The 8,178-nt window shown below is 52.1% G+C and overlaps 1 long non-coding RNA gene across 1 annotated transcript; it reads right to left on the bottom strand.

Annotated features, from left to right (window-relative positions):
- Positions 1–2,161: 2,161 nt before the first annotated feature.
- On the bottom strand, positions 2,162–3,869 carry LOC129138270 (uncharacterized). Its single transcript, XR_008541419.2, has 2 exons — positions 3,598–3,869; positions 2,162–2,792 (listed from the first exon to the last, which is right to left on the bottom strand). It is a non-coding gene; the product is annotated as an uncharacterized LOC129138270 (long non-coding RNA).
- Positions 3,870–8,178: the final 4,309 nt, after the last annotated feature.

Genomic DNA, 8,178 nt, shown 5'->3' with positions numbered 1-8,178 from the left:
TTATATGTCAAGCTTTAGCAAATTTGTTGATAGTAACTGATAAATTATTTCAGAAAATCCCTTGTTTGCCCCACACCCCAGAACCAATAAAAGGCCAGCCTCCAAGACTTGGCAGGTTTTTAAAAAGCATTTTCTGGAAGGAAAATGAAGTTTGATGCTACACTTTTCACAGGATCAGATTTTTGCTTGTATTTTCTCATGTGAGAATCCTAATGAAGCTTTATGTCACTTGCATTCTAGTTACAAAACAGTTCAGTGGCAAAAATCACCTGCATGCATTCATTTCATTAGTTTAACAGATATTTATGGAGCACTTCTTATGGGCTGGATACCATTGTACATCAGTGATCAATATAGACAAATATTTCTGCCCAGTGGAGCTTATATTCTAGTGTGGAAGACAGACAATAAACAACAAAATTAATCAGTAATAAGTAGCATATGGGGAAAGGGAAATTGAGCAGGGCAAGGGAATTGAAAATGCCAGAGGAAAGTTGGAGTCTTAAAAGGGAAGGAGGGGCTGGGCGTGATGGCTCCCAGCACTTTGGGAGGCCGAGGCGGGTGGATCACCTCAAGTCAGGAGTTCAAGACCAGCCTGGCCAACATGGTGAAACTCCATCTCTACTAAAAATACAAAGATTAGCCAGGTGTGGTGGTGCACGCCTGTAATCCCAGCTACTTGGGAGGCTGAGGTAGGAGAATCACTTGAACCTGGGAGGCAGAGGTTGCAGTGAGCTGAGATTGTGTCATTGCACTCCAGCCTGGGTGACAAGAGCGAAACTGTCTCAAAAAAAAAAAAAAAAAAAAGGAGGTGAAATTATGATCTCAGTTTACAGAGCCTCCATATTCCAAAATTCTTTTTGGAATAAAAGTTAAAAAACAAACAAACATGAGGTATGACTTCTTTCTCTTAACAAAAAAAGATTAAATATATGAGTGAGGCCCACGAGCTAACACGTTAGAACAATATAGCAAGTGCCTCCCATTTTCTGACTTTCAATTGTATGAAAATACTTTTCAATTCTGTAACATGGTTCAGACAAACCCCTCAAATTCTTTTTGGACTATGGAAGCTCGGTAAATCGTGAGCTTGGTACCTTCCCTACATAAAGTTTTTTCCCCTTTAAGTTCAAGTTCAAATGGAAAAGCCAACTTGATCACCCCACTCCAATCAGGGTCCATTTCAAAGCTCTTAAATGTTGAGGACAAGCATGTTTTTAAAGCAGTTTCTCTGTATGTTTCTAACCTGCCTAAAGCAGGGGATGGGGTAATGTGGTGGCCATCAAGTTCAGATGTACCTGATGCAGCTGCTGTCACTGAGTGTTCTCCACATCCACCTGGCACATTAAACGTGTACTGGATAAAAGGCTGAGAAGATGAACTACAGGAGTAAGGATAGCAGTTTTTCCACTACCCCTAGCCCCAGATTTATGTGGGATCTTCACTATATAGTTTAGTGCCCACTTCTTAAAATGCGTCTCTTAACTATATCATAATGAGGATCTGAACAAGTTACAAGTTAGTTGGTCATTTCCTTTCCAAGTCACAACTGATGAAAGTCTGGCTGGATATTGAATAAGGGAATCACTCACAATACACTACCTACTTCAGCCAGGCATCTCGCAGAGATTCTGGCTCCCTAAGACCCAAAGGCAGAGATTTGTTCAGGCATCCTGATCTGCTGGGGGCACTGTGCAAGTTCTGGGACATTTGTTATGGGGTTCTTGACACACACCTGTGGCAGGGAGGACATGAAATACATTCTACAAGTGGCAGGGTGGACTTCAGGGCTGTAAAAAGTCACAGAGAATCATAACTTGAAATGTCCTTTGCCAAGCTTTTCACTTTGTAGATGAGTAGATAGAGGCCCAGAAAGGTCAAGCAACTCGCTGGAGGATGCTCAACCCGGTCAGAGACCTAGATTTTTAAACTCCTGGAACAGGCCTCTTTTCACTGTGGCAGGTTGTATACCAGGACCTGAGGAGTTACTCAGAAGTGAATGAAATCACCAACAGATGAATGGATAAACAAAATGTAGCACACACCCACAACAGAATATGATTCCACTGGAAGAAGGAATGAAGTAGGGATACATGCAACAATGTGGCTGAACCTCAAAAACATTATGCTAAGTGAAAGAAGCCAGTCACAAAAGGCCACATATTTTATGACTCCGTTTATATAAAGTATCTAGAATCAGTGAATCCATAGACACAGAAAGTAGATTGGTAGGGGTAGGGATGGGGGAGTGAGGAGGAACTACTCAGTGGGTCCAGGTTTTACTTTGCAGTGATGAAAATGTTTTGGAATGAGACAGAGGTGGTGGCTGCACGATATTGTCAATGCCCCTGAAACTGTTCACCTTAAAATGGTTAACTTTGTGTGACATGCATTCGACCTTAATTAAAACAAACAAAAAAAATAGTGAATGAGGTAGGAAGAGCTGATGGGTTAAACACAAAAAGGTGGGTGATGACAAGCAAATTGGCTGTGGAGGGTGGTGAAGGGAAAGAGAGGGGCAAAGAAGGCAAGCCCAGGGTGGGGCGGGGGAGTGTGGCCTCCTGGCTGTGCTGGTCTTATGGGCTGCCTGCCCCTGCTGTGGTCGCCTGCCAGCACCCGGCTGCACTAAGTCATTTCCTTCCTGTGCTGACTAAGCCACACTGTCCTCCAGTGTCTTCATTAGCACTGCTGCCTTTTCCTGAACAGCCCAGAGAGGTCAGAGCTGGAACTGATGGGGAGCCCCATGCCCAGCTCCCAGGAGGCGCCACCACTGTTCTTCCCGAGGCTCCCAGCTGCAATTCCAGAACAAGCAGATCCTTAGCTCTCCAGCTCACCCCTTACACTGGGCATCTGAGGGGCACAGATGGAGGGAACAGCAGGCCTGGGCCTGAGAGGGTGGACTCTCCTCAATGGGTGGATGGGGGGATGGGACCGTGAGGCTGGGGCTTGGGCTTCACAGGCAACTTTTCCTTCAATCAGTTCCTTTCTGATCCTGGCTCCCTCCTTTAAAAGGACTCAGGTCTGGGCCAAGTGCGGTGCCTCACACCTGTAATCCCAGCACTTTGGGAGGCCAAGGTGAATGGGTCACCTGAGGTCAGGAGTTTGAGACCAGCCTGGCCAACATGGTGAAACCCTGTCTCTACTAAAAATACAAAAATTAGCTGGGCATGGTGGCGTGCACCTGTAATCCCAGTTACTTGGGAAGCTGAGGCATGAAGATGGCTTGAACCCAGGGCAGGGTTGCAGTGAACTGAGATCGTGCCACTGCACACTCCAGCCTGGGTGACAGAGCGAGACTCCATCTAAAAAAAAAAAGACCCAGGTCTGTTTTCCATGTAGAGCATGGGCCCTCCTTGTCCACAATGCAATGCAAAGGATATTCCCAGAGAGCTAACCGTGCATCATGCTCAGTACCAGGCACCCCAGGGCATGCAAAGGTGAGAACAGAGGCCTTGCCTTGCGTTGGGGGGGTTTGGGAAGTGGAACCTGTACAGAGCTCAGGGACAGTGCTGAGTTGTTCCTTGGGGCCCCGAGGCATACAGACCCCTTGTGATGCTGCAGGACAGGTCATGTCACCCAGAGTAACAGAGACCATACCTTGTAGGACCTCCCAGAAGATTCAGTGGGATGACACTCATGCAGTCAGGCACCTTCTTCTGCTTAATTGGATATGTGTGGTGTGCCAGGTTCTCCCTCTCAGGCCAGATGGCCTGTGAAGATGGTACTAGCATCACCCCTACTTTACAGAGAAGGAAGCCAAGGCTAAGAAAGCTCATGTCTCTTGTCCAAGGTCACTCAGCTGGCAGAGCTTGGCCAAGGCAGCATACCACCCCACACCCAACCGCCTCTTCATGGTCTCCATGGTGACTGCCCCACTATGACCTACAGATTCCTGGCTGCTTGGGTGGGGGGAGACTCAACTGTGGGAGTCCACACCCAGCAGCAGCTGCACTCTGGGCAGGTCCTTGGGCCCAGGGCATCCATTCACTGCTGGGACCATGCAGAGGGCGACTCCTGGGATGTTTCATTTAATCCTCACAGCAGCACAGTTGTCAGGTGCTACTATTAATTACTCTATTTACATAAGAAGAGAGGATCAGGAAGGTCTCATAACCTGGATCACTGTAGTATAGGGCTTTGGTCTGAATCCAGCTGCCTTGGATAGAATAAAAGTGCTCACCATCCTTTAGGCCTCAGTATCCCCCATCAATGAAGGATTCAGGACTTTTACACTTCCACCTTGTTCCCCACACTCTCCAAACCTCCTGACTTGCACTGTGCCACTCGTTCATTCGTTCATTCATTTTTTTGTGAGTCCTTATATCTAGCAGGTACCCTGAAGGTACAAGGATGTCCAAACCACAGTTTCCACCCTAGGGAAGCCCCACAACCAAGGACAACTCCTTTCTAGAACTGTCTAAACTCTGCTTCAGCAGAGGCCAGTGAATTCTCTTAGTGCACACAGGACACACGGAGGAGGGCTGTTCTCACCCATCACAGCCTCCCTGCCGGCAGGGGCTCCCAGGACCTCTGCTCTGAGGTGGACCAGGACACCCAGAGGGCTCGGGTATTGGGGCAGAGCCTGATCGGCCCACGGAGCTTCCAAGATCACCCATTATGGCTCTATTCTACAGTTGAAACATGTTCAGAGTTTCAAAGAGGCCACTCCAGCCCTGTTCTGAAAAACAAGCTTCTACTGCCAAATCTGAGGATGAAGGAGAGAGAATTGCTCGTGGTCCTGTTTGGACTGCATTGCACCTGTGGCCCTTGCTCTGGGCTCCAGAACTTTTGCCTAGAAAGCAGAGGTGTCTGAGAGCCGGGCTGGTCTGGGAGGGAGGCAGAGGAAAAGGTGAGGCCGGGCATACAAAGCTTAAAAGATCCCCAGCTCTCAGGTCAGCCAGGATAGGGGTGGTAAACCAGGATGCTTGCGGTCCAAGGACACTGGGTCACAGGGCCTCCAGGACTCAGTAGGGCTCAGGAGGGCCGGAGGGAGGGGGTCCAGAGAGGCCGCTGCTTTGCAGTTCTAGGCCCTTGCGTGTGCAAGCACCGGTGTGCGTGGATCTGTGAGCGCGAACTCGGGTGCGTGAGTCCCCTGTGCGAGAGCCTGTGCACGTGGACTCAGGTGTTTGGAGCTGGTGTGCAAAAGCCCGTAGCGGGTCTGTGATTTTGGGCTCGGGTGCATGGACCTGGGTGCTCCTTGGGAGGCTGTTTGGGCCCCGTGCGCATGTAGGCGGTTCTGGAGAGCTCTGCGTGTCTCCTTCTTGGGGGACCTCCAACCGTTCCCACAACCAGTGGACGGATTGTGGCCGCACCGACGCTGCAATGTCGCCAAAGGAAAACTGCGCGCGTCCAAGCCAGCTGCTTCAATTCTGGCGGATGCGGGCCGTGCCGGGGTCTCCAGCCGGTGGGGTGGGCCTGCGCGTCTCCCGTTAGCCTGTGCGGGGTCGGGGGAAGCGAGGGCCGGAGAGGACATCAGCGCGCAGTTCAGAGCGAGTTCCTTGAGCAGTCTTCCCCCAGAGCTGCAACGTGGCTGCCCGAGGACCCCAAATAAAGACGCGGCCTCCTCACCCAGAGCCCTGCCAGATCGTCCTGGTGGACCGCGCCCGCTTTCACGGTTTGCAAACTGAAGGCCCGCTCGCGTGTCTGCAGGGCCCTCGGTGTGCTGTAAAGGAGGGTCTGAAGTCCCCCTGGCAGGAGAGCGCGCACTCGCAGCAGCCGCGGGACTGGCGCAGGTATCATCCTGGTTCCTGCAGGCCTTTCAGTTGGCGACCCTTTTCCTAGTGACTGCCCGAGGTGTGGAAGGCACAACGGGGCAGGGGATGTGGCCCGGGATTCCGGCTGCGGCCCCAGGCCGGCAGGAGCGGCAGCTGTCTTGGCACTAACGACGGTCCCTCGCGGGGCGTGCGGGCCGCCCTAATGAGGCTCCGCCGCGGCTCACCTGCTCCGGCCCTTCCTCCGCCCGCGCCGCGCGCCCACCCGCGCCCGCTAATTGCTAAAGCCTGTGAGCCCCGCCCGCCGCCCAGATGGGGGAGTCGGGGACAGATGGGGTCCAGGCATGGGGGGAAGCACTAGGAGCGCCACCTAAGGGGGCCGGGGTGGGGGACAGGGGGTGGCAGCAGAGGATTCCCGGGGCGGCAGCTGAGCCAGAGTCTGGGGACTGCTGGGGTGCGGGCCAGGTGGCCTCTTGGGGTGGGCCCTGGATTACAACAACCTTGCCACTTTCATTTACTGGCTGTGTCCCCTGAGCAAGTCACTTACCCTTTCTGTGACTCAGTTTCCTTACTTGTAAGACAGGACAATAATAGCACCCTCCTCAAATGGTTGTAGTGAGAATGGAATGAATTGAGGCTCTTAAAGCTCTCTGTGCCCTGCCTTACCCCGGCTAAACCTCAGTCAACGCTATCCGCCTCCTCTCCTAGCCTCCTCCACCTATTAATATCCTGAGTTCCCTGGAGATTCAGCCCCGCCCTGACTCCCTCCTCCCAGCTTTGCCTCTTCAGTTCCTCGCTGCAGTCCTCCACCTCCAACCTCTTCCACAGACAAAGAGCCAGTAGCAATCACTGGGGCCCTAGAGGAGAGATACGGAGTAAGGATGTAGCTGTGGGTGATCCCCATCTCTGCCCTGCCTAGAATGGCCTCCTCACTTACAGGGAGTTGGGGCTTAGCCCTGGGATATAGCCCATGAGCTGCTGGCTGCCTCCAAACCAGGGAGTGGCCATGCTCACCCATGCTGTCCCACGTCCCTCTCCCTAGTCAGGATGGGACTGAATACAGCAACCACTGCTGTGAATAGCCTGGCTTTATCCTGGCTTCCCTTACAGTTTTGCGGAGACTAAATAAATGGTCACTCTTGGTATGGGGCCCTTGTCAAAGGCCCTATAACCCCTGCTGGTACTATGGGGGTGCTTGTGTGGAGAAGGGGGATACTAGGCACAAAATCTGTAATGAAAGAGTGACTTAAAATGACATGGCAGGTGAAGGGGGACTCCTTTGCCACCTCCTGATGAACTTTTAGGAAGCATCAAGGTGAATACTCAATAGAAGTCTGGACAGATTGCTAGGTAGATTCGGCCCCAATGGGAGACAGACATTTTCCACCACTGGGGTAGTTTTATCCATAAGAGCATCTAGGGGGCTTTAAAATTCAATGTCCTGGCCCAGGGGCTCCTCACTGATCCCAGTCTGGGAATGAGAAGGGCAGGTCCCTGGTGGATGGCTGTCAGAACCCCAAATCACCACGGGTGTCTTTAGTACCCATGTCTTCCTGCAGTCACATTAGAACTCCTGGCCTCACTGGGAGTGTGACACCTCTGTGGGTTCACTTCACTCGTCTGCTCACTGCCTGTCCCCAAGGTGCAGAATTCCAACTCCATGGGCATTAGGGGTTAGTCCTTCAACACTGAGTCCAGGAGAGTGTCATTTCTCTTTGGCTCCTGCCCATATGAGAGAGTGAGGAGCCCAGGGACAATGCCCTGGGGTGCTGAGGCCAGAGGAGGAGGCTCGGGTTCTGCCCACTGGCCCCTCAACCTCTGGTCAGCTGAGCTCCCAAGTTCTTTTTTTTTTCCTCTTTTTTTAAGTCAGAGTCTCACTCTTGTTGCTCAGGCTGGAGTGCAAAGTGCAATGGCACGATCTCGGCTTATTGCAACCTCCACCTCCTGGGTACAAGCACTTCTGCCTCAGCCTCCCGAGTAGCTGGGATCACAGGCATGTGCCACCACATCTGGCTAATTTTGTACGTTTAATAGAGATGGAGTTTCTGCATTTTGATCAGGCTGGTCTCTAACTCCCAACCTCAGGTGGTCTGCCCACCTCAGCCTCCCACAGTGCTGGGATTACAGGCTTGAGCCACTGCGCCCCGGCCAGCTCCCAGGTTCTTAAGGAGGGTTGGGGAGTCTCAAAGACCTGGGGCGTGGTGAGTTTCTAAACTCAGAGGCTGACAGCTGGGGTGCTGCAGAGCCACACAGTGGGGCTGGGGAGGAGGCTGAGCTGCAGTCCAGCCTGTTGAGAATCTCCCAACGAATGCTCCCCAGAGGGGACTGCAGTGTGGCAGGGAAGACTGCAGCAGATCCCGGAAACAGTTACCTCTTTCCCTTCCCTACTTGGTGAGGAGCCCACTGCCAATGAAGAGCCCATCAAAGTCAAAGTGGTTGCACACAGTCTTATCCTGTCCTACATCAA

Source organism: Pan troglodytes, chromosome 22, assembly GCF_028858775.2.
Source record: "Pan troglodytes isolate AG18354 chromosome 22, NHGRI_mPanTro3-v2.0_pri, whole genome shotgun sequence".
In the NCBI taxonomy this organism is placed as follows: domain Eukaryota; kingdom Metazoa; phylum Chordata; class Mammalia; order Primates; family Hominidae; genus Pan; species Pan troglodytes.
This window is presented reverse-complemented; position numbering and strand designations above follow the sequence as displayed.